The sequence below is a fragment of the Haemaphysalis longicornis genome, unplaced genomic scaffold (genome assembly GCF_048455015.1).
Source record: "Haemaphysalis longicornis isolate Haplotype H1 unplaced genomic scaffold, Haemaphysalis longicornis Haplotype H1 scaffold_12, whole genome shotgun sequence".
Taxonomy (NCBI): domain Eukaryota; kingdom Metazoa; phylum Arthropoda; class Arachnida; order Ixodida; family Ixodidae; genus Haemaphysalis; species Haemaphysalis longicornis.
In genome coordinates, this window is record NW_027526225.1 from 105712082 (window position 1) to 105738651 (window position 26570).

At 47.1% G+C, this 26570-nt stretch overlaps 1 pseudogene; it reads right to left on the bottom strand.

Moving 5' to 3' along the window:
• Positions 1-284: 284 nt before the first annotated feature.
• Positions 285-2621, bottom strand: LOC144161764 (cullin-1 pseudogene; annotated as a pseudogene).
• Positions 2622-26570: the final 23949 nt, after the last annotated feature.

Genomic DNA, 26570 nt, shown 5'->3' on the forward strand with positions numbered 1-26570 from the left:
ATCATTTTTTCGCTACTTGAAATGTCCACCGTGTTTAAGTGCCTTAAGTGTCCTCGTGGTACTAGCCAAGTCAGCCTACAGAAAATTGCATGCTTAGTGAAAGCGTGAACTCTTCATTTCTGACGCGAATACGGTAGGCAGCAGCAGCTGCGTAAGAAAAAAATAATCTCTGTGGCAAACAAACCAGCGCATCAAATTAAAAATGTCTGGCACGTATACTCGAGCTCCCAATTGTTTAAAAATTTATAAAAGGAATTTCGCAGTCAAATGATTTGGAACGCTGTTCAAACGACGTAATTGTAAACGTCGGGCTCCTCTTGTGCTCTCTCGATGTACTCTTTGTCTAGCAGTACGTCTATGCCGGCTTTGATCATGAGAACGTCGGGCTGAAAGCGGAGAGACAGCTGGCTGAGTACCTCAGCGACGAGTTCTTCGTGCTTAAGACTCTTGCGCGCCTTCATGATCCGCACTATCGTTGCTTGGATGCACATCCTCCTGCATTCGAGTGCAGACTTGTTCGTGCTTTCCTGCTGGGCCTGCACCTCTGCCTTCAAGGGTACGTTGATGTTTACGTGCACCTTTTTGTTGCAGTATTGGTCGTTGACGCACAGCAACGTGTCAGGCTCCAGCCGTAAGGCGGCCTGCGTGGAAGTGCCTCCGCTTCTTTCTTCCACGCGCACTAGCAGGCGGAACTTGAGCAAGGAATGCAGGACCATAAGAAGGGTGTCCATCGCGATGCCCGTGCTTTCGTGGAGCTGCTGGACTGTGAAGTTCAGCTCACTATTGAACTGCAGCAGGACGGCCATTTGGAACATGGAAGCACGAAGTGTGTAGGTGGTCGTGGTGCAGTCCATCGCCAGCTCCCCCCAGGAGACGTCGTGGAACCAAGTAAGCGTCCGGTCCTTGTGCTTGCCGCAATAGAATGCGAAGAATAGCTCTGCCGAATGCTGCAGGTCAGCAGGGATCCCGCACGTAGATTTCTCCTTGAACGGCCACGAGGCGGAAGTCATGACAACTGCCCTAAAGTCCAGTTTAACACGCTCGGCGATGCTCTCTGCATAAATCTTAAATTCTGCGTTCAAATCCTTACTTATGCTAGCATCTTTACACAGACGCTCGAGTCTCAAGGTGTATTCCATGCTGCAAGCTTGCTTCATCTTTGAGATCATGCACTTCTCTGCATAGTCACTTATATATGTCTCGTTCACCAGCCTCTTGGCATGCAATTTGGCGAAAACCGTCTGGAACACGTCTTTGTCCCCCAGGTACTTGAACAGAATCATCGCTTCATTGAGAGCATCGTCCAAGTCATGTACGTGCGGGCTTTTTGAGTTCTTGTTTAGTAGACTGCCGCAGTATCTAGCCAGAAGCTCGGAAGATTTCGCGGACGAGTTTCCAAGCCTGGTAACAGCATTGTTGTTAACAAGCCTGCCAAGTGCCCTGTCCAAAGGTGGAGTAAATTCGTGGGGGTGCGCAAATTCAGAGAAAATTAGCGTAGTGTACTTTTTGTACACCTCTAACAAGGTGCCCACGTACAGCGTCGGGTCCTGAAACGCCTTATCGGCGACTTTCTCGATGCTCGCTTGACCACCCGCCTCCACTTGCTCTTCAAAAAGTGCTTTCAGTCGCTCAGGTTCACAGTTGGAGCGGTACACAAGCTTCAACAATCGCCCAATGCTGTTTTGTGGATCAGACACCAAGAGATTCTTGAGTTCACCATAGAAGGCCTCTAGATGATTTTCGACGAGAACCTTTTCGCAGATCGTAAGGAGCGGCTTTAGCGTCGATTCATGCATGCAAAGCTGCACCCTTCGCCGTTCCTCGTTCAGACAGATCTCCACCAGCCGCAGGTACTCGGCGACGCTATGGCTCTGGAGATACTGGGTAGTTACTTTTTTGTAGTAGCACTCCGTGGCTTCCAGAAAGATGCCCTCAAAATCTTCTTTGTAAGTCTTCAGTCCTGGTTTCTTGTCTGATGGGTCATCCTCATTTACGTCCGCCTCAACGAAGGACGACAGAGCAACTCTTATCAGTCCCGTGTCAATGTCCTCTCCGTTTCGCGCTTTTTCGATCAGCCTCAGCACTGAGTTGGTTATCTGCTCCTTAAACTTGGAAATGATGTAACGATTCCACAATATTAAGGTCAAGTCGTAAATGCGGAAAAATTGTGCCTGGCCGGCAGTTTGCATTCTCTCGGTCCAAGTGCGGTTGACGAAGTCGCAGATTCCGTCCAGAACCGTGCTGGAAAATCTGTACTCCTCCCAGGCGCTGACGTAGAAGCGCAGAACGTTATCGTTCATTAGGTCCACTTTCTTGCCGCTGTGACCTTCTAGGTAGGTCGCGAGGAAGTGCTTTATGCGCTCGTAGAGCTCTAAAATTGACGACAGCTCCGGGTGCATACCTGTAGGAGGTTTGGTCATTATGGAGTGCCACGATGTGTTCACGGCGTAGTTGTACACGCAGCTGTAGAGTCTCATGTAGTCGCCTTTGGACATGCCCGTTCGGTTGGAACTGTAGACCTTCCGGATGCCTTCGAGCAACTGGCCCCAAACCTTTTCTGCTTGGGCTTCTTCCGGTGGTTCATTAATATCTCCCGCTACAAGCTCGCCGCCGGCCGCCATTTCGTCTAGTCTGGCCGCTTCCACCACGCCTGCACGCTCTTTAGCGGGGCTGTCCTCATCTTCGTCACGGCCAACTGCACTCAAATTTCACCTCGACCAAATTTGTCTTAAATGCGTAGTAAGTACGACCAAATCAGCTGGAACACGAGTGGTAGCCCCGTGAAACACCTCGTTAATCAGTCAGAAGCATTTATAAAAGCTCGGCCGACGGCCACGCTGGACCTACCGGCGGATCGCGTAAACAGCCACAGCGCGCCTGTGGCGCTCCGGCCGTCCGCGACTTGTTCCTCTAGCCAGCAACGCTGCTGGAGAACCGGCCGCGCTCTGCTGCAAACGCTTCACCCATTTGCTACCCCGAGCGCGCGTAGAGCTTGCGCGCAGGCTTTCTCCCGAGCAGCTGACCGTCCGGCCGCTCGCTGGACGGCTGCAATGTCACTGCAATGGCCGCGCTCTCCTCGATTTTGGTTTCCAAATCTCTGAATTTTGCTGATCGCTTGCGGCGTCCACGCGCGTATGCATCTTGATTTTGCTTTCAGCAGACTATATGGAAATTGTGTTTTCAGGAGGTCGAAATTTTGAGTGCATTTGGCCTTTAATGTAAGCGGCTCACGCCTGCCGGCGGGGATTGGCCAAGGCTTGAGAACGGCTGCTTGTGACTATCTGGGCAGCGTGTATGCGTCTCCTAGTCAGTATATCCAGCTGTCATCTGAGCTTGCTATGGGGGTTATATCACAGCATAAACATACTTAAAGCATGCAAAACCACCCGAACAGAAATAAATAACAGCCAAAACGTGCTTACAGTGGTTAAAAACCACGGTGTTGAAAAATATTGCAGCAGAAATAGCCGAAACCGACGTAAAAGGGGCAAACTGACGAAAACGTACAAGAAGCAGTAGCTGAAACTGACCAAAAGGCAACTAAAATTAAGATGTCATAAATAGATTATATGCGTGATAGCAAATGTGAATATTAAAATAAGACAAACCCTTGAAAATGAAAAAAAAAGCTATAACGGGATTCTAACCCGGGTTAGGATGTTTGCTTCGCAGGAGCAGAACCTTTACACTACGAGAGCAAGCGGTTCTGAGCGGTTAAATGGAGGGCCATAAGCACGTGGACATAGCTCCAAACATGCCCCTAGATGGCGCCATGCGTCGCTCGGCTGTGCTGACTAGGAAATACCTATACGCATCTGGGAATGCAATGTCGCATCGAGATGACATTTAAGAGGGGTAGAAATTAGTTCAAATGTGGGGAGGGTGGACGTCACGACTCAGGGGGGCTGCCGAAACTGGGAACTTTTCGCAAGAGCCAACGTCGGTCATCGTAAGCGTGACAAAACAATCGGACGGGAGCGCTCGAGCTCAAATGCGGCTTGTTGCAGTAACGGCTGCTTTCGAGGATGCATGTCAACGACACGTGGCTCCCTCGCGGCGTAGACCACAAAACGCGGTCTGAAGGGTACAGGGGCAGTCTGCACCACAGAGGCAATTGCAGGTCGGCGCTACAAAGTTTTCAACAGTGGCTTTCAACTGTACACCACGTGTCGGGGTACTGTGGAAAATACAGACAGACAGACAGACAGACAGACAGACAGACAGACAGACAGACAGACAGACAGACAGACAGACAGACAGACAGACAGACAGACAGACAGACAGACAGACAGACAGACAGACAGACAGACAAAGAACCTTATTATATGTCCCGAGGGTCTATCCTGGATAGCCGCTAAGGGTCCTCATCAGGTAGTCGTAGGCCACACCCGCGTAGGAGGTGCGAGACCTTGGTCTTCCCCCCTCTCGCAGGCCCTCTGGACAGCCAGGAGTTGCTTGTGAGGATCGTTGCTCGAGAGAGCGCTCGTCCATTCGTGCTCGGTGCTGAAGTCCGTGGCCGTACGTAACGCCGACATTACAGAGTTTTACTAGTCTGCCTGTTCCGTCGTGTACGTTGTTACTCTGATTACCGGGACCCGACTGCGCATGCACGCACGGAAGGGCGAGGAGGAATGGTGAGGAGGCTACCCCACCGTGACGAATGCACGGACATGGCGAAGGCTGGCCCGCGGAACTAATCCCCCTACCGTGACGAATGCCCAAGTGTCCAGACTAGTCCCGGTCAACACGGTAACTACGCACACGACCGGACAGACGGACTGCTAAAACTATATTGCCAGAGCGTGTGTAATACGAAACCGGTTAAAGGGACAGAGATCGGAATTTTGTCGAGTTGATGTACTCTAGCTCATTTGCAAGCCACAAGGAATTACTAAACAAATTCACGGAAGAAAATTTTAATTTACCAATAACCCTTTTCAGATCTGAAAGGAAGCTCAATATGTTGTGTCTCAACCTGACAACTGTACGTATACAAACAACACTGTCGGTTTCAATGCGTGATTCCAAAACCCCACGCAGGGATACAAAAGACTGCATTTTATCATTGTTTTAGCTAGGGACGAGTATTTAAATACCCCTTTTCAACCAAGGTACAGTTGAAACTGCGCTGCCACTCGGCTCGTTGCCATGGTTGCCAGCATTCGTTTTGGCAGAACGCGTAAAGCTGGTACATTCAAAATATTCTGCTTTTAAACGAGGACCCAGAAAAACCGTGTCGGTTGAAGTTCTTTCAACTGATGCCCTTTTATGCAGGACAGCACAAAATCGGTTTTCTGTCCCTACAACTATAGGTGCGCCTACACTTGTGCTTTTGTTTCTGCGTTATTTTTGTGTGTAAGCCAGTTTCTTGCATGTCACTTTCACCCCCATATTCGCCGATCTAACATCGCTTGAATAAAAACGGCCCGAGGCATCCTTCACTCTTCTCGTACCGGCCAACCGAACACAAAGTTGGACGGGGAGCGTGAGAGGTTGGCTTGGAAGAGGAGAGGCATTTACACGCCAGGGCAGGCAGAGGGCAATCGTCTCTCACCAACATTACCAGACAAGAGAGCCGACACGCGGCCATGTTTTGCATTGTTAGCTGTCCGAAACTGGAATAAAAATTTGGTCTTCTCTCGATAAGCGCGATTGGATCGGCTATTCACCGTTTCTCCACTCATCGCGTAGTCCGCCGCCGATCGAGAGACCCGCAACACACGGTGGTTTCAATCTAACCGCGCACACCTGCTTGATTTCCGCTCCGTGATGCGGAGACTAAGCGAAGCTGTACGCTCATTGAGCTTACCTTGCACATCCCACCGTGGCGCCACATTCCCGAGCCACGCGGGCTACCTGCAATGTGGAATTCGTGGCCTGTCACTTACCACGGCCGAAATGATGCTTCGGGTGATCTTTCCAAGGGTCTTGCTGAAGTGGCCGGGCACAGATTTATACTTGAATTAATCTCGTCATAAGCGAGGCCCAGACAACTCAAGGAAAGAAAAGGGGAAAAAAAAGATAGGTGAGAGTTGAACGCGGCCGCTGCGACGCTCGCCGACGGCCGGGGGTCGTGGCGAGCCCCTGTAATCCAGCTTCCCGGAGGCCGGGCCTGGCGGACGAGCTGAGGCCGGGGGTCCTGTGCCGCGGTTGGCCATGTTGACGGGACGTCCGCGCTAAGCGGGGCGTCGATATGGTGACCCCGGGGGAGCTCGGGGCGGCCAGGTCGCTTAAGGAGGAGCGAACCGGCCCAGGGCGGAGACGCAGCAGGCAAAAGCTCCCGCGTCTCGCAGTAGCGGGACAGCGCCCCGGAATGGGCGCCGCGGCACAGCCCGGATGTCAGACTCGGACCTAGGTCTTTTTGCTTAGTGTTCCTTTTTGCGGCTCGTGGATGAGAAGCTACAGTTAAGTTTTTGTAAGCGCTGCATTGAGTCGTAATCGGTGATACAAAGTTTCTAGTCGGCGCGAAGACCTTCCTCATGTTATGCATTTGAAGGCCCCTGCTTCATCTGCCTTTTCATTACCTGGAACACCACAGTGGCCTGGAAGCCACTGAAATGTCACTTGGTGCCCTGTGTATTTGGCCTGGTGGTGCAAGTAAGTTATTTCACGAGAGGCGTGTTCGTGAATGCTGAAGCAGTCGTTGCGCAGTAGACTTTGGAGGGCTGCCTTGGAATCTGTGAAGATGGTCCATTGCCCCGGCGGTTGGCGGGGCAATGGACATTCTTTGCCGAGTTGCTAGGACCGTGTAACGCCCTGCATTTCCACAAAATGCAGATATCAACGGAAGTTCCACCTGCAATCGCTATACTATCGTCAATGGAAATAACCGGTAACATGAAATTTTGAAAAACTAAAAATTAAGCAAAATAAAATTTACGGAAAATGGTGAAACGTGTAGCGTCCTGAATGCAGATTTCTCGAAAGTTCCATCTGTAATCGTTATAATAGCGTAAACGGAGATAATTGGTCATGCAACTTTTACAAAATCTAAAAAATAAGCAAATATAAAAAAATTACGGCAAATGATGAACCCCACATTTCCACAATAATGCAGATTTCGAGAAAGTTCTAAGTGTGATAGTTATAACATAAATGGAGACGATTGGTTGCACGAAATTTTGAAAAGCTAAAAGAAGCAAAATACAAAAAATTACGGGAAATATGAAGAAAGGTGTAAGGCCCCGCATTTTCAAGTTATCAAACATAAATGGAGACGATTGGTTTCACGAAATTTTGAAAAACTAAAAGCAAAATACAAAAATTTACTGGAAATATGGTGAGACGTATAACGCCCTGCATTTTCCCAATAATGCAGATTTCTCGGAAGTTCTATCTGTAATTGTTATAATGGCATAAATGGAGATTATTGGTCGCACAAAATTTTCAAAATTAAAAAATAAGAAACATCAAATAATTACACAAAATGGAGAACTGTATGTGTAAGTGCCCTGGATTTCCTCAATAATGTATATTTCTCAAAAGGCCCAATTTTTATCATTATAATAACGCAAATGGAGATAATTGGTTGGACGAAATATTGAAAATATAAAAATAAAGAAATATGTAAAAATTACAAAAAGTGGCAAAATGTATAAAGCGTGGCATTTCGACAATATTCTAGATTTCACCGAAGTACCACCTTTAATCATTATAGTACCGTAAACGGAATAGTCGAACGAAGTTTGGAAAAGCCAATAAAATAAGAAGAATATGCAATAACTATGCAAAATTGCGGACCGTGTAACGCCCCGCATTAGCACAATAATGCAGATTTCGTGAAAGTTATAAAGGTGATCGTTATAATAACCTAAATCGAGATGATTGGTTGCGCGAAATATTGAGAAAAATAAATAAGAAAAAAAAATTTAAAAATCAGAGAATAGCCAAACGTACAACGCATGGCATTTCCACAACAATGCTCATTTCGGGAAAGTTCCACCTGTAATCGTAATATTAGCGTAAATGAAGATAATTGTTCGAACGAAATTTGGAAAAACCAGAAAAATCAGACAGATATAACGTAATTGCAGAAAATGGCGACGCGTGTAATACCCTGCAGTTCCACAATAATGCAGATTTCGCGAATGTTCCATTTCGAATCGTTATAATAGCGCAAATGGATATAATTTGTCGGAAAGGGTGTAGAAAAAACAAATATTTGACAAAAAAGCTCACACTCAAGGCAAATGTCACCAGAATGCTATGCATTAGTAGATATTTCTCTGAATTTCTGCAGAATTTTTTGTTAATGTTCGAATATGGGTCCCATTAGAAAGCACGCTCACTGTCTTGGTTCCCTCCGCATCTAATAAGAGAAAACAACAAAATCAACTGCTCACAATTTCAGCGCTCGCAAAGTACCCGAGCCGAAAAAAAAAAAAAACCATTGGTGAACCAATTCATCCAATTTGCAACCCAATGGGTCAAAATGGAATCCCAATGGGTCCAAAAATGGAAACCCAATCGGCCAAATTGGAAGCGCAATGGGGCCATTTGGACCTATTGGAACGATCAGAACTGGGCCATTTGCTCGAATAGGATGGCCAGTTGGCCCATTGGACTCATTGGCTGCGACATGATGACCAAATCGCGGAACCACTTTAGATAGTATTCGGATTGTATTCAATTACGACAAACCATTTGCTCAAAGTAATTGTCCATTTGAAACTATCACAGATGTTCGAACTTCATTTGAAACTATCAGAAATCTTCGAAACTTAACCTTGACACATTTATATTGATGAAGCAATTGATTTTGAATATTACAATCAGCAATTCAAAATAAAGTGCTCAAAGAACATGATAACAAGCAAACACTAAAGAAAAACTTTCTGACATGAGTAGCAAATTGTTTCGAAATAAAACCACGATCCAATTCAATCGAATGCAATGTCTGTCTGCCTGTCTCATCTTTCTGGTTGTCGATTCAGCCACCCGGACAAAACTTAAAGGAAGGCTCGAACGAGAAGGTTATGTAGGCAAAACTTCCCCGAAGCAACGCAATTTGTGAACATTATTCATCAGAAATAAAACAGGCATATTTGAAGCAAACTATCATAATCTAGGTGGTATTTGAGATGTTCTTTGAACTAGAAAGGATTTTTGCGATAGGAAATAAAGAAATACGCATTCAAAACAAAACTAAAAAACAAAAGCGCTCGCGCCCTAGCCTAGACGTCGTTGAAACATTCCAAGAAGTCATGGAGTGATGAAAATTTCCGTGTTGATAGCACGTGATCAGTGCAACGCGAGAAGATTGAATTACTTGAGCAAACATCCACCTTGTTTATCGTGAAAGTAACAATGCTAGAGGGGAAGAGAGTGCGAGGTTGACGCTAAAAACAAGAGAGGCATTTACACCTCACGGGAGGCAGAGAGCAATCGTCTCTACCAGCAAAGTGAGCACAAACGCGGCCATCTTTTTTTGTATGTTAGCCTCCCTATACTGGAATAAAAGTTCTGTATTCTCTCGATAAGTGAGGAGGGATCGGCTATTCTCCGTTCCTCCACTCATCGCGTAGTCCACCACCGATCGAGAGACCCGTAACGCACGGCGGTTTCAATCTAACCGCGCACACCTGTTTGATTTCCGCTCCGTAGTGCGGAGACTAAGCGAAGCTGTACGCTCATGAAGCTTCCCTTGTACACCCCATCGTGGCGCCACATTCCCGAGCAACGCGGGCGACCTGCATTGTGGAATTCGTGGCCTGTCACGTGATCACAGCCGAAACGATGCTTCGGGCTATCTTTACAAGGGTCTTGCTGAAGTGGACGGGCACAGATTTATACTTCAATTACTCTCGTCATAGGCGAGGCGGGGGCAACTCAAGGAAAGAAAAGGGGAAAAAAAAGATAGGTGAGAGTTGAACGCGGCCGCTGCGACGCTCGCCGACGGCCGGGGGTCGTGGTGAGCCCCTGTAATCCAGCTTCCCGGAGGCCGGGCCTAGCGGACGAGCTGAGGCCGGGGGTCCTGTGCCGCGGTTGGCCATGTTGACGGGACGTCCGCGCTAAGCGGGGCGTCGATATGGTGACCCCGGGGGAGCTCGGGGCGGCCAGGTCGCGTAAGGAGGAGCGAACCGGCCCAGGGCGGAGACGCAGCAGGCAAAAGCTCCCGCGTCTCGCAGTAGCGGGACTGCGCCCCGGAATGGGCGCCGCGGCACAGCCCGGATGTCAGACTCGGACCTAGGTCTTTTTGCTTTGCTTAGTGTTCCTTTTTGCGGCTCGTGGATGAGAAGCTACAGTGGCTGAGGCCGCAATCTTTTCATTTTATTCGGGATTTGGTTTTTCTTATTGCTTCCCGGAGCTCCGTTTTTCCCTTTTTAATGCGTAGCATTCTCTGCCGAGCGCCCCCACTGCCAGGACCGTTTGCGCCCTGCATTTCCACAAAAATGCAGATATCGCCGAGGTTGCACCTGCAATCGCTATAATAGCGTAAATGGAGATAACTGGTCGCGCTAAAAATTGAAAAACTACAAAAATAAGCAAAGTAAACAAAAAAATTACGGGAAATGGTGAATCCTGTAACACCCTGCATTTCCACAATAATGCAGATTTCTCGAAAGTTCTAATTTGAATCATTTAATAACGTAAATCGAGATAATTGGTTGGACGAAATTTTGTAAACTGAAAATAGAAAAAAATAATATTAAAAATGACAAAAATTCTAAACTTATAACGCGTGGCATTTCAACAATAATGTAGATTACGCCAAAGTTCACCTGTTATTGTTATATTATAGTAAACGCAGATAATTGGTCGAATGAATTTTTGAAAAATTAAAAAATAAGAAGACTACGCAAAAATACGGGAAATGGCGAACCGTGTAACGCCCCGCATTTACACAATGATGCAGATTTCGATAAAGTTCTAAATGTGATTGTTATAAAATAAATGGAGATAATTGGTCGGACAAGATTTTGAAAAACAGAAAATAAGAAAAATATTAAAACACGGGAGAATGGCAAAACGTATAACGCATGTCATTTCCACAACAATGCGTATTTCGCGAAACTTTCACCTGTAATCATAATATTGGCGTAAATGGAGGTAATTGGTTGAACAAAATTTTGAAAATTAGAAAAAAAAAATACATCTATAGTAATTACAGAAAATGGCGACCTGTGTAATACCCTGCATTTCTACAATAATGCAGATTTCGCGAATGTTCCTCTTCGAATCGTTATAATGGCGTAAATGGATATAATTTGTCGGACAGGACTAAGAAAAAATTTGACTAAAAACTCACACGCAAGGCAAACATCATAAGAATGCTAGACAATAGTAGATAATTCTCAGAGTTTCTGCAGAATTGTTTTTTTAACGTTCGAATATGGGTCCCATTAGAGAGAGAGAATAACTTTATTTCTGACGAGGCTCAGTCCTAGCGAGTGTCCCTCAGGTGAGGGAGGCGCGCCAGGTAATCCTGAGCCCTAGTGGCGGTCAGGAGCTGTAGCTCGGGCGAGGAGCTCCCGGTCACCTCCAGCCAGGTTGGGTAAACGAAGCGGGGGTAAAGAGGGGCATTCACAAATGGCATGTGGTGCGGTATCTCGAGCGCCACATGCCGGGCAGTTTGGGCGGGGATATAATGTGGAATAGATGTGGTGGAGGACGTGTCTGGTGGGGAGGGAATGGGTCTGTAATTGTCGCCATAATCTGTCCAAGGGGGAAGGAAGAGACGTGTGAGGGGGCGGTAGTTCTAGCCGCTTAGGCGGTAATGTGTGGTAATGTCGCTAAAAGTAAGCAGGGGTTCGCGAGCGTTTCGTGCGCCATGCTGTGAGACGTCCACGTCTGTTGCTCGATAAATGAGTCCTTGAGCGGCCAGGTGGGCCGTTTCCGCACCGCCAAAGCCCACGTGGCCGGGGGTCCAGTGCAGGATTATGATTTTGTTGGGAGGAGGGCGGGATAGGAGAATTTGGCGAGCAGGGAAGGAGATGTGTCCCCGCGCAAAATTTCGTACGGCCGTCTTAGAACCGGAGAATATGTGAGATGGGGGTGGTTGGTGTGTTATGGCCAGAGCTATTGCCGCTTCCTCGGCCTCGTGGGGGTGGGCTTTGCGGACGGTGGCTGCCGCTGCTGGGATCGGTCTGTCTTCTGTGATAATAGCAGCCGCAAAAGCAGGTCGGTGTCTATATTCCGCGGCGTCTACGTAAATGGAGTCAGGAGATGGGGGGAATAGGCGTAAGTGTGCCAAGGCGCGGGCCCTTCGTCGGGCTGCGTGGTGGTTAGGATGCATGTGACGGGGAAGAGGGAGGATTTCGAGGTTTTCGCGGTGAGATAGGGGTAGGGGGTGAAGGTGGGGGGGGGGGGGTGGGGGGCCTGGAGCAGTGAGGTTGAGTTGTTGCAGGACTATCGAACCTGTGGGAGTTGTGGATAGACGAGCAACTTGGCTAAGGCGGTGGGCTTCGAGGAGCTCGGGGATTGTGTTAAATGTCCCAGTTGAAAGGAGGCGGATGGTAGAGGTGTTGGGTGGAAGGAGAAGTGCTGCTCTAGCTGTATACCCTGCGCTGCAAGGTTTCCAATTTGTCGAGTTCCGCTTTTGTAAGCGATAAGTAAGGAAGGGAGTATGTGAGTCGTGAGGTGAAGAGAGCTGTAACGAGTTGTAATCTCTCTTTTTCGGGAGGGCCATGGCCGCGGGCGGTGATTCAACGGATAAGTCCTACTATTTGTGTCGCGTGTCGGCTGAGTGTTTGTATTGTGGAAGAGTTGCCTCGATTTTGCTGTAGGGTCAGTCCAAGTATGGTGAGGGATGGCGTAGGTGTTATTGGTTGGTCATTGATGTGGATTTGTATGGGGGGAGGCCAAATGGTGGGCTGGCGCAAATGGTGGGCTGGCGGTGCGGAGTTAGGATGAGCATGTGGGACTTTTCAGGGGCGCATGATAGGCCTGCTGAGTGGGTGAACTTGTTTATGGTGTCCGTTGCGATTTGAAGGGTGGATTCAATGTGGGCGTCCCTGCCGTGAGTTACCCACACTGTTATATCGTCGGCGTATAGACTGCTGTGGAGTGAGGGAATATTGATGAGCGCGGTAGCGAGAGGGATGAGACCTATGTTAAACAGCGTGGGAGATAAGATTGAACCTTGGGGGGTGCCACGGTTGGGGAGATGCAGGGTTGGGGATTGTCTATTGCCGAGTTTAAGGGTGGCTGTACGGTCAGACAAAAAGGATTTAACAAGATTGAAGAGATTTGCGCCTACTTTCAAGTTATTTAATGAGGACAAAATATCTGAGTGGGAGATCCGATTAAAAGCTTTCGTTAGATCTACGGTAAGGATTGCCCACGTGTCTTGATCCGGGAGTGCTTTGAGTAGTTGATGATAAATTTGGAGGTGAATGTCGTTGGTTGCGAGATGTGCGGCGCGAAATCCGAACATGTTATCGGGAAGAAGACGCTGATGATCGAGGTGCTGGTTAAGGCGTGATACTATCATCTGTTCAAATAGTTTGCAGATGCATGAAGTGAGTGAAATGGGACGTAAATTGAGCGCTGAGAGAGGTTTGTGAGGCTTGGGGATCAGTGTTATGGTGGCATGTTTAAATTCTGTTGGTAGGTGCCCGGTTTCCCAGCAGTGGTTGTAGTAGTCGAGGAGTTGTTGGTGTGAGTGAGGTTCTAGGTTTCGGAGGGTAGTGTATGTTATGCCGTCTGGTCCAGGTGTCGTGGTGCGGGTGAGGGTATGTAGGGCAGATTGCAGCTCGGCGAATGTGAATGCGGTGTCTAGTTGGGGGTTTGGTGTGCCAGAGTATGTTACAGAAGGTGCTTGTGGTTCCGGCGGCGAAATGTAAGTGTCGCTAAGAATTCGCGGCCACGTATGGTCGTCTCCCGAGATATGGGCTAATAGGTTGAGGCGTGCTTGGGATTCTGTTTTGGATGTAGAGGGGTCGAGTAGGTGCCTGAGTATACGCCATGTTCTTTTCATGCTGAGGCCTTTAGAGAGGCTGTCGCACATGCGTCCCCAAGCGGTGGTTTGCAGTTGCATGCTATGATGCTCGATTTCGCGTTCTAGGAGGGCAATTCTGCGGCGTAGCTTCCTATTGTGGCGTTGCGTTTTCCACCTCTTTTTGAGGCCCTGGTGCGCCTGAAGGAGGTGTGCGAGCTCACAGCACAATACCTAGAACTGCCACCCGACCTCCCCCCTCACACATTCATACGCCTCATACCCAAGACCCACACCACACAGCCCACCTACATACTGAACGTGTACAGCTCTCCTCGACTGCAACACACCTTCCACGAACTGTTCAAACTAGCTATAAGACAGGCGAACAAAGCCCCCTTAATAATTACCGGAGATTTCAATGCCCCTCACCCAGCTTGGGGTTATTCAACTCAGAACAAAAAAGGCAGACTCTTATGGGAAACCATACCGCATCACCGCCTCACCATTGAAAACGAAACATACATTCCCATCCGGGACGGCACCAGCACACAGCGAGACACATCTCCAGACCTCTCCATTACCAAACATACCCACCGCACCACGTGGCAACGTTTGGACCATACCCTCGGCAGTGACCATTACATTCTTAACATCACCACTACTACAGCACCCCTTACAGCAAAAAAACCCCGACCGCACACAATAATCAATTGGCACCAATTCCGAACTACCCGCATGCAAGCACTTCCCATCAACCCAACACCTCAATCATTTAACCTAACGGAGTGGATACGCGGAATACACACCGATGTGCAGAAACATAGCTCTACGATTACAGCCTCAACGCCCTCCGTAACTCTAGACCCCAGACTCACACACCTCCCATTAGAATGCACCCTCACCGTTTTGGCTTCCTCCCCACGTAATAAAAGAAAACACCAAAATCAACTGCTCACCATTTCAGCGCTCGCAAAGTGCGCGTTCTCGGTGGCTCAGCTGTACTTTTCGCAGATAAGGTTTCATTTTTTACTGTTTTATTGGGTACGGAAGTGGCTGCACCATTCGTCCGGTATTATATTTTCTTCCTCTTCGTAGACACGTTAAAGACATTCTTTCTCGGGCTGCTTTAACCACAAAAATTCGGTCTGTCTGTATGTCTGTCTGTCCGTCCGTCTGCCTGTCTGTCTGTCTCTTTCTATGTGTGTGTGGGCGCCTATCTTATCTTTCTGGTAGTCGATTCAGCCACCCGGACAAAGGCTCAAATGAGAGAGCTTTGTCCGCAAAACGTTTCCAAAGCTCTAAATCAGCAACGCACTGTGTCAACATTGTCCAGCATAAAGAAAACATTAGGCAAACCATCATAATATAAGTGGTATTTGCGATGGTCTTGGAATTATGAATGATTTTTACGTATGGAAGTGAACAAATATCTATTGAAAACAATCTCTCAAACTAAAAATAGAAAAGCGCTCGCACCCTAGCCTAGACCTCGTGGACAAATTGGAGGAAGTCATAGAGTAATAAACGTTCCAGTTGATCGCACGTGATCAATGGAACGCGAGAAGATTGAATTGACTTGAGCAAACCTCTACCTTGTTTATCGTGAAAGTAACGATACTGGAGGGGAAGAGCGTGCAAGGTTGACGGTAAAAACAAGAGAGGCATTTACACCTCACGGGAGGCAGAGGGTAATCGTCTCTCACCGACATTACCAGCGAAGGGATCTCACACCCAGCCATCTTTTTTGTATGTTACCCTCCCAATACTGGAATAAAAGTTCTTTATTCTCTCGATAAGTGCGGAGGGACAAGCTTTTCCGTTCCTCCACTTATCGTGTAGTCCGCCACCACCGATCGAGAGACCCGTAACACAAGGCGTTTTGAATCTAACCGCGCACACCTGCTCGATTTCCGTCCCGCAGTGCGGAGACTAAGCGAAGCTGTACGCTCGGGAAGCTTACCTTGCAAATCCCACCGTGGCGCCACATTCCCGAGCCACGCGGGCGACCTGCATTGTGGAATTCGTTGCCTGTCACTTATCACGGCCGAAACGATACTTACGGCCATCCGAAACGATACTTACGGCCATGCTGAAGTGCGGGCACAGATTTATACTTGAATTAATCTTGTCATAGGCGAGGGGGGGGCAACTCAAGGAAAGAAAAGGGAAAGAAAATACAGGCGAGAGTTGAACGCGCGCCCACTGCGACGCTCGCCAACGGCCGGGGGTCGTGGCGAGCCCCTGTAATCCAGCTTCTCGGCGGCCGGGCCTAGCGGACGAGCTGAGGCCGGGGGTCCTGTGCCGCGGTTGGCCATGTTGACGGGACGTCCGCGCTAAGCGGGGCGTCGATATGGTGGCCCCGGGGGAGCTCGGGGCGGCCAGGTCGCCTAAGGAGGAGCGAACCGGCCCAGGGCGGAGACGCAGCAGGCAGAAGCTCCCGCGTCTCGCAGTAGCGGGACAGCGCCCCGGAATGGGCGCCGCGGCACAGCCCGGACGTCAGACTCGGACCTAGGTCTTTTTGCTTAGTGTTTTTTATTTTTTGCGGGTCATGTATGAGAAGCCGTCGCTGAGGCCGCAGTCTTTTCATTTTCCTTGGGCTTCGGTATTTTACACTGTTTTCCGGAGCCCAGCTTTCCCTTTTTATGCGTAGCATTCTTTGCCGTGCACCCCCCTGCCAGGACCGTTTAACGCCCTCCATTTCCACAAAAATGCAGATATCACAAAAATTCCACCTGCAATCGCTACAATACCGTAACGGGAGACAACTGCTCATCCGAAATTTTGAACAACTATAAAATAAGCAAAATATAAAAAATTACAGTAAATGGATAAACGTGCAATGCCCTGCATTTACACAATAACGCAGATTCCTCGAAATTTTAAATTTTAATCGTTTTAAGAACGTAAATGGAGATAATCGGTTGGACGAAATTTTGAAAAATAAAACTAATAAAAAAATTACAAAATTCAGAAAACTTAAAACGTATAATGCGGGGCATTTCCACAATAAACGTCGATTTCGCAAAACGTTCTACGTGTCTTCGTCACAACAGCGTAAGCGGAGATTTTTGGTCGAACGAATTTTCGAAAAATCAAGAAAAAAAAGAATATGCAAGAAGTACTGAAAAGGGCGAACCATGTGATTCCCTCCATTTCCACAATAATCCAGATTTCGCGAATGTTCCACTTCGAATCATTACAATAGCGTAAACGAATATAATTTTTCCGACAGGATTTAGAAAAACATAAAAATTCGACTCTAGAAACTCGCACTCAAGACAAACGTCACAAGAATGCTACGCATTAGTAGATAATTCTCTGAATTTCTGCAGATTTTTTTTGTTAAATTATGAATATGTGTCGCATTAGAATGCATGCTCACCTTCCTGGCTCCCTCCCTGTCTAATAAGAGAAAACAACAAAATCAACTGCTTACCATTTCAGCGCTCGCAAAGTACGCGTTCTCAGTGGCTCAGCTGTACTTTTCGCAGATGAGATTTAACTAATTACTGGTTTATTGGGTACCGAAGTGGTTGTACCATTCGACCAGTATTACTTTTTTTCCTCTTTGTAGACAATTACAGGCATTCCTTTTCGGGATACTTTAACCAAAAAAATTTGCTCCGTCTGTCTGTCTCTCTGTCTGGCCGTCTATCTGTTTCTATGTGTGTGTGGGTGGCTGTCTGACCTTTCTGTTAGTCGATTCAGCCATTCGGACAAAACTTAATAGAATGCTCGAAAGAGAAGGTTATGTAAGCAAAAGTTTCCCGAAGCACTAAATCTGGCAATGCAATTTGTCAACATTGTTCAGCATATAGAAAACATTAGGCATATTTGAGGCAAACCATCGTAATATCAGTGGTATTTCCGATGTCCTTTGAATTATAAATGATTTTTCCGAATGGAAGTGAAAAAATATGAATTGAAAACAATCTCTACATCTAAAAATATAAAAGCTCTCGCGCCCGAGACTAGACCTCGTGGACACATTAGAAGTCATAGAGTAATGAAAGCTTCCAGTAGATAGCACGCGATCAGTGGAACGCGAGAAAATTGAATTGACCTGAGCAAACCTCTACCTTGTTTATCGTGAAAGTAACGATACTGGAGGGGAAGAGCGTGCGAGGTTGACGGTAAAAACAAGAGAGGCATTTACACCTCACGTGAGGCAGAGGGCAATCGTCTTTCATCGACATTACCAGCGAAGCGAGCACACACGCGGCCGTGTTTTTTTTTTTTTTTTCTATTGTTAGCTGCCCGAAACTGGAATAAAAATTTGGTCTCCTCTCAATCAGTGCGATGGGATCGGCCATTTTCCGTTCCTCCACTCATCGCGTAGTCCGCCACCGATTGAGAAACCCGCAACATACGGCGGTTTCAATCTAACCGCGCACACCTGCTTGATTTCCGCTCCGTAGTGCGGAGACTAAGCGAAGCTGTACGCTCTTTGATCTTACCTTGCACATCCCACCGTGGCGCCACACTCCCAAACCACACGGCCAACCCGCGTTTTGGAATTTGGGGCCTGTCACCTATCACTGCCGAAACTATACTTCGGGCTGCTTCGGGTCATCTTTACAAGTAACTTCCTGAACTAGGCGGGCACAGATTTATACTTCAATTAATCTCGTCATAGGCGAGGCCGGGACAATTCAAGCAAAGAAAAGGGGAAAAAAAAAGATAGGTGAGAGTTGAACGCGGCCGCTGCGACGCTCGCCGACGGCCGGGGGTCGTGGCGAGCCCCTGTAATCCAGCTTCTCGGCGGCCGGGCCTAGCGGACGAGCTGAGGCCGGGGGTCCTGTGCCGCGGTTGGCCATGTTGACGGGACGTCCGCGCTAAGCGGGGCGTCGATATGGTGACCCCGGGGGAGCTCGGGGCGGCGAGGTCGCCTAAGGAGGAGCGAACCGGCCCAGGGCGGAGACGCAGCAGGCAAAAGCTCCCGCGTCTCGCAGTAGCGGGACAGCGCCCCGGAATGGGCGCCGCGGCACAGCCCGGATGTCAGACTCGGACCGAGGTCTTTTTGCTTCGTTTTTCTTTTAAATGCAGAGCATTTAAGTAACTCACGATGTCACCCGCGTTGGCGTCCGTAGTCCGCATCGCTCCCCGTCGGTCTGGCATTGGATTGGATTCGATTGGATTGGATTGGCTTGGATTGGTTTGAATTTGGATTGGATTGGATTAAAGTGGATTGTGTTGGATTGTGTTGCGTCATAGCCGCGCCACGTTGCGTCATAGCCGCTCCACGTTGCGTCATAGCCGCGGCAGGGGGTTCACGGCACGTTTCACGTTTCACCATCGACTTCATCGACAATGTCTACGCGGGAAGAGAAGGCGGCGCGGCGGCGTGCTGCGGATGCTGAGCGCAAGCGCCGCAAGCGAGCCGCCGACGCCGAACTTCGCCAGCGAGAAGCCGCAGCCATTCGTGAACGTCGGGCGGCGATGCGGGAGGGAAAACAAGCACAAAAAGAACAGAACTCCTGCTGGCGCAGTTTCCGGCAGGGGGCGCGCGAGCACTGCGAAGGCGGGAAATTTGAAATGCGTCGGGTGGTAGCAGTGAGCGGATAACGGCGCTACAGCCCATTATGGCGAATCAGTGCTCTGCATTTCCAACAGTTTTCACGTAGAGTGGAACGGCTGTAACTTTTTTTCCATGCCGTGGATGAGAAGCCATGGCTGAAGCCGCGGGCTTTTCATTTGCATGGGGCTTTGGTGTTTCTAATGGACCTCTCCCGGGGTACGTCACGCGGCGGCCGTGACGTCACGGAAAGCGCACGTGCTGGGTGTGGCCGGGAGGGTGGTTGGCAAAACATTCGGACCGGCGCGCGGGGCGTATGCAGTGAGACTGCATTAGACGCGCGCAAAAGTGGAGTTATAAAGACGATAGTCTTTCTTGGGCTACTTAAACCCAGAAATTTTGGTCTGTCTGTATGTCTGTATGTCTGTCCGTCTGTCTGTCTGTGACTCGATTCAGCCACCCGGCCAAAGCAAAACAATGCCTGCGCAATAGTGTTATATAGTCACAGCTAAATCTACTCGTCTATGTCCGGTGTAATGTTCATACTTGTCAACGTTGTTGAAGAAGAACAAGACATTACGCAAATATGAGACAACAAATCAATACAGAAGTGATATTTGCAGTGTTGTTTTATAAAAAAATCAAACATGCTTGACTTTTGCGAAATTAAATACTTCATCAACTGCAGAAAAAGAATTCACTCCGCCGTCGCCTGCTGTCGCCCGCGCCACTATAGCTTCTGGCGCCATTTTAAGAAATCAACCGGCAACAGTTACGCAAGGTTCCACTAGATAGGTTCCATGTTCTGCTTGCAACGCACGTGGAGTAGGGAAACGCGGTTCTATAAACGTTGAAGTAGGGCGCCTCGATTAACGCGTGTCTTCGCCGTACGGCAGCGTTCGTATCTAGACACCCGGTTTGGAGCAGTGGAACGCGGGAAATTTAAAATGATTGCAGCAAACCTTTGGCGTCTTTACCTTGGGAAGAGTGCGACGCAACAGGAACAACATGAGAGGTGAGCGGGAAAGCGGAGGGAGGCATTTACTTCGCAAAAGCCGATGAAGACTATCGTCTTTTGACGGCATTTGCAACGAAAGGAGCAGATACGCGGCCAATTTTTGTTTATGTGCTGGCTTTTCTGATGCCGGTGGGCTGCTGTGCTCTGGGCTACGCAAGTCTTGCGAGCAGAATCAGCGGCATCAGACTTTTCAGAGTCCCCAAAGAGGTAAATTCGGCGTGCATTGTGGATGCGCGCAATGTGCCGAAGAGGCTGGCAGCCAAAGGAGCGACATGATCTGCTCTTGCTCATAGCAAGATTTCCCATTCTCGAACTTCTGCTGTTCTCCAAAGCGCAGTCATACCGTCTACACTGGCAGTCCGCGCTGATTCGTGCCATGAAATGATGCTGTTTATCAACCATCTGCTATCATGCAGCACCAGCAGAAATTTGGTCAAGGGAAATAGTGCAGGGGGTAGGGAGCAGAGGGAAATTTTCTTGCTTGTAAATATTGTCATGTTTTGAGGAGGTAGAGTAGTGTATTAAAAACACACTGAATGCCTAACCTGCTTAGGCGACGCGAAATAAATGTTTCGACGAGGGATCCGCTATAGCCGCCAGATCGACAACGACAAGTTTGGTCTTATGGAGGGATCTGTTCGAGACGAACGAAATTCTTTGCTTGTAAGTGCAATAAATTTTTACCTTGATCAATTATATTCTGTCTTGAGGATGCGGCAAAACAGAGATGCTTGCCGTGCTCACATGTAGCATCGTGCCTTCGGCGCGAGATGGGCCGCTCACGCGACTCGAAAAAACTCGAAAAATGTGTTTGCCCTAAGCAAACAGACTCAGTGAATGCATTCTTTTGTTGCGGCCTCCCGACGCTGGCGTATGCAGCGGGCGTACAAGGACACTAACTTTAACTATCATAAAATAATGAATACCAAAAATTATTTCAGTGCACTGTCGCAAGATACGCACTAACCATATGTGGCTGCTATGTTACTCTCACAATGACGATTAACCGTTTCGCGATTTCACTGTGGAAAAAGGTAACAAAACAATCGGTCAATCACGTAGAGAACGAGAACATCATCGCGATATTTTTATAGGAATAATTTTTGGCTTTTGCTCTTCATATATTTGTTTCGTTTCTGCTAATCTTACTTTTTAATTCTTTCATGCTTTACCTTTCCTTTTTCCCCTCGACATGAAATCGTGTGTCCGCCACTGTCTACGGGCGACGCAAAAGGATCAAGAACAGGGAGCGCATACGCTGCCTGAGGCACCGCGCTCAGCTTAAGCGGAGCTCGACAGCAACGATGAATGAGCTTTCCTTGGTATATGTCCGAACACAAAGAATCTTAAAAAAAACATTCTTGGAATGCGTCGCAAGAGCACCAACCTTCAGAATGACTCGTTAAGGCTGTTCTGTCGCGCACTGATTATCCGAAAGCGTCGCCCTTCAGTTGACCTTACGGTAAACAAAAGTGTTGCGGAGGTTGTAGATGCGGAAAGCTACATGGAGGTGCGACGGCCACAGCTAGGATAGCTAGGCCCCCACCTGCAATGTAGGTGGCCAGTGACGGCCCGAACCAACGGCACATCGTTTCTTTCGGGCGCCGCGCGGCCAGGCCGAGCCGTCGGCGCAGGTACTGTCTGCCAACCGCCACCGCACTTCGCGACCGCCAGCAGGCGCCACCCGTCGCGCACGTGCGCTTCGTGACGTCAAGGTGTTTACATACAGGGAGAGGTCCATTGTTTCGTGAAGCTCCGCTTTCACTTTTAATGCGCACCATTCTTTGCCGAGTTGCTAGGACCATGTAACGCCCTGCATTTCCACAAAAATGCAGATATCAATGGAAGTTCCACCTGCAATCGCTATACTATCATCAATGGAGATAACCGGCAACATGAAATTTTGAAAAATTAAAAATTAACAAAATAAAATTTACGGGAAATCGTGAAACGTGTAGCGTCCTGAATGCAGATTTCTCGAAAGTTCCATCTGTAATCGTTGTAATAGCGTAAACGGAGATAATTGGTCATGCAACTTTTACAAAATCTAAAAAATAAGCAAATATAAAAAAATTATGGCAAATGATGAACCCCACATTTCCACAATAATGCAGATTTCGAGAAAGTTCTAATTGTGATAGTTATAATATAAATGGAGACGATTGGTTGCATGAAATTTTGAAAAACTAAAAAAAGCAAAATACAAAAAATTACGGGAAATATGGTGAAAGGTGTAACGCCCTGCATTTTCATAGTTATAATAATATAAATGGAGACGATTGGTTGCACGAAATTTTGAAAAACTAAAGGAAGCGAAATACAAAAATTTACTGGAAATATGGTGAAACGTATAACGCCCTGCATTTTCCCAATAATGCAGATTTCTCGAAAGTTCCATCTGTAATTGTTATAATGGCGTAAATGGAGATTATTGGTCGCACAAAATTTTCAAAATTAAAAAATAAGAAACATCAAATAATTACACAAAATGGAGAACGGTACGTGTAAGTGCCCTGGATTTCCTCAATAATGTATATTTCTCCAAAGGTCTAATTTTAATCATTATAATAACGCAAATGGAGATAATTTGTTGGACTAAATATTGAAAATATAAAAAAAGAAATATTTAAAAAGTACAAAAAGTGGCAAAATGTATAACGCGTGGCATTTCGAGAATATTCTAGATTTCGCCAAAGTTCCACCTTTAATCATTATAGTACCGTAAACGGAATAGTCGAACGAATTTTGGAAAAGCCAATAAAATAAGAAGAATATGCAATAATTATGCAAAATTTCGGACCGTGCAACGCCCCGCATTTGCACAATAATGCATATTTCGCGAAAGTTATACAGGTGATCGTTATAATAACCTAAATCGAGATGATTGGTTGCGCGAAATATTGAGAAAAATAAATAAGAAAAAAATTTAAAAAATCAGAGAATAGCCAAAGGTACAACGCATGGCATTTACACAACAATGCTCATTTCGGAAAAGTTCCACCTGTAATCGTAATATTGGCGTAAATGAAGATAATTGTTCGAACGAAATTTGGAAAAACCAGAAAAATCAGATAGATATAACGTAATTGCGGAAAATGGCGACGCGTGTAATACCCTGCAGTTCCACAATAATGCAGATTTCGTGAACATTCCATTTCGAATCGTTATAATAGCTTAAATGGATATAATTTGTCGGACAGGATGTAGAAAAAACATCAAAATTTGACTAAAAGCTCACACTCAAGGCAAACGTCACCAGAATGCTATGCATTAGTAGATATTTCTCTGAATTTCTGCAGAATTTTTTGTTAATGTTCGAATATGGGTCCCATTAGAAAGCACGCTCACTGCCTTGGTTCCCTCCACATCTAATAAGAGAAAACAACAAAATCAACTGCTCACAATTTCAGCGCTCGCAAAGTACCCCAGCCGAAAAAAAAAACCACTGGCGAACCAATTCGTCCAATTTGCTACCCAATGGGTCAAAATGGAATCCCAATGGGTCCAAATGGAAACCCAATGGGCCAAATTGGAAGCGCAATGGATGCCAATTGGCCCTATTGGAGCGATCCGAATTGGGCCCGTTGGCTCGAATAGGATGACCAGTTGGCTCATTTGTACCCATTGGCTGCAACATGATGACCAACTTGCGGAGCCACTTTAGATAGTATTCGGATTGTATTCAATTATGACAAACCATTTCCGAAAAGTAATTCTCGATTTGAAACTATCAGAAATGTTCGAAACTTCAGCCTTTACATATTTATATTTATGAAGCAATTGATTTTGAATATTAGAATCAGCAATTCAAAATAAAGTGCTCAAAGAACATGATAACAAGCAAACACAGAAAAAAACTTTCTGAAAAGAGTAGCAAATTGTTTGGAAATACAACCACGATACAATAGAATAGAATCCAATGTCTGTCTCCCTGTCTCAACTTTCTAGTAGTCGATTCAGCCACCCGGACATAGGACAAAACGTAATGGAAGGGTCGAACGAGACGGTTATGTAGGCAAAACTTTCCCGAAGCGCTAAATCTGGAAACGTAATTAGTGAACATTGTTCAGCAGAAATAAAACAGGTATATTTGAAGCAAACTATCATAATGTAGGTGGTATTTGCGATGTTCTTTGAATTAGAAAGGATTTTTGCGATAGCAAATAAAAAATACGCATTCAAAACAAAACTAAAAAACAAAAGCGCTCGCGCCCTAGCCTAGACGTCGTTGAAACATTCCAAGAAGTCATGGAGTGATGAAAGGTTCCAGGTGATCGCACGTGATCAGAGGAACGCGGGAAAATTGGAGGACTCTAGCAAACCTCCACCTTGTTTATCGTGAAAGAGCGTGCGAGGTTGACGGTAAAAACAAGAGATGCATTCACACCTCACGGGAGGCAGAGGGCAATCGTCTCTCACCGACATTACCAACAAAGTGAGCACAAACGCGGCCATCTTTTGTGTATTGTTAGCTGCCCTATACTGGAATAAAAGTTCTGTATTCTATCGATAAGTGAGGAGGGATCGGCTATTCTCCGTTCCTCCACTCATCGCGTAGTCCACCACCGATCAAGAGACCCGTAACACACGGCGGTTTGAATCTAACCGCGCACACCTGCTTGATTTCCGCTCCGTAGTGCGGACACTAAGCGAAGCTGTATGCTCATGAAGCTTACCTTGTACATCCCACCCTGGCGCCACATTCCCTTGCAACGCGGGCGACCTCCATTGTGGAATTTGGGGCCTGTCACTTACCACGGCCGAAATGATGCTTCGGGTGATGTTTACAAGGGTCTTGCTGAAGTGGCCGGGCACAGATTTATACTTGAATTACTCTCGTCATAAGCGAGGCCCGGACAATTCAAGCAAAGAAAAGGGAAAAAAAAGATAGGTGAGAGTTGAACGCGGCCGCTGCGACGCTCGCCGACGGCCGGGGGTCGTGGAGAGCCCCTGTAATCCAGCTTCTCGGAGGCCGGGCCTAGCGGACGAGCTGAGGCCGGGGGTCCTGTGCCGCGGTTGGCCATGTTGACGGGACGTCCGCGCTAAGCGGGGCGTCGATATCGTGACCCCGGGGGAGCTCGGGGCGGCCAGGTCGCCTAAGGAGGAGCGAACCGGCCCAGGGCGGAGACGCAGCAGGCAAAAGCTCCCGCGTCTCGCAGTAGCGGGACAGCGCCCCGGAATGGGCGCTGCGGCACAGCCCGGATGTGAGACTCGGACCTAGGTCTTTTTGCTCTGTTTTTCTTTTTCCCATGCCGTGGATGAGAAGCTACAGTGGCTGATGCCGCGGTCTTTTCATTTGCTTCGGGATTTGGTTTTTCTAACTGTTCCGCTTTCCCTCTCCAATACGTAGCATTCTTTGCCGAGCACCCCCACTGCCGGGACCGTTTAACGCCCTGCATTTCCACAAAAATGCAGACATCGCGAAAGTTTTACCTGCAATCATTATAATAGCGTAAAGGGAGATAACCGGTCACCCAAAATTTTGAAAACTACAAAATAAGCAAAATACAAAAATTACGGGAAATGGTGAAACGTGTAACGCCCTGCATTAACACAATAATGCAGATTTCTCGAACGTTCCACATGTAATCGTTATAATCGCGTAAACGGAGATAATTGGTCGTACAACATTTTCAAAATCTAAAACATAAGAATAATTTAAAATAATTACGGAAAATGGATAACAGTGTAAGGCCCTCGATTTCCTCAATAATGCAGATTTCCGAAAGTTGTAGTTTTAATTGTTATAATAACGTATAGGCAATTGGTTGGACGAAAATTTGAAAATAAGAAAATAAGAAAAATATTTAAAAATCACAAAAAATTGCAAAACGTAGAACGCGTGCCTTTTCGACAATAATGTAGATTTCGCGAAAGTTCAACCTGTAATCGTTATAATAGCGTAAACGGATATAATTGGTTGAACGATTTTTTGAAAAACTAAAGAAATAAGAATATGCAATAATTACGGAAAATGGCGAACCGTGTATGCCCCGCATTTCCACAATAAGGCTGATTTTGCGAAAGTTCTGAATGTGATCGTTATAATAACATAAATGGAGATGATTGGTGACCCGAAATACATGAGATCACAAAGTTTGGGCTACACTTTCTTGGTATTTGGGATGCGCCTCCGTATTAACAAAGGTAAATTAAGC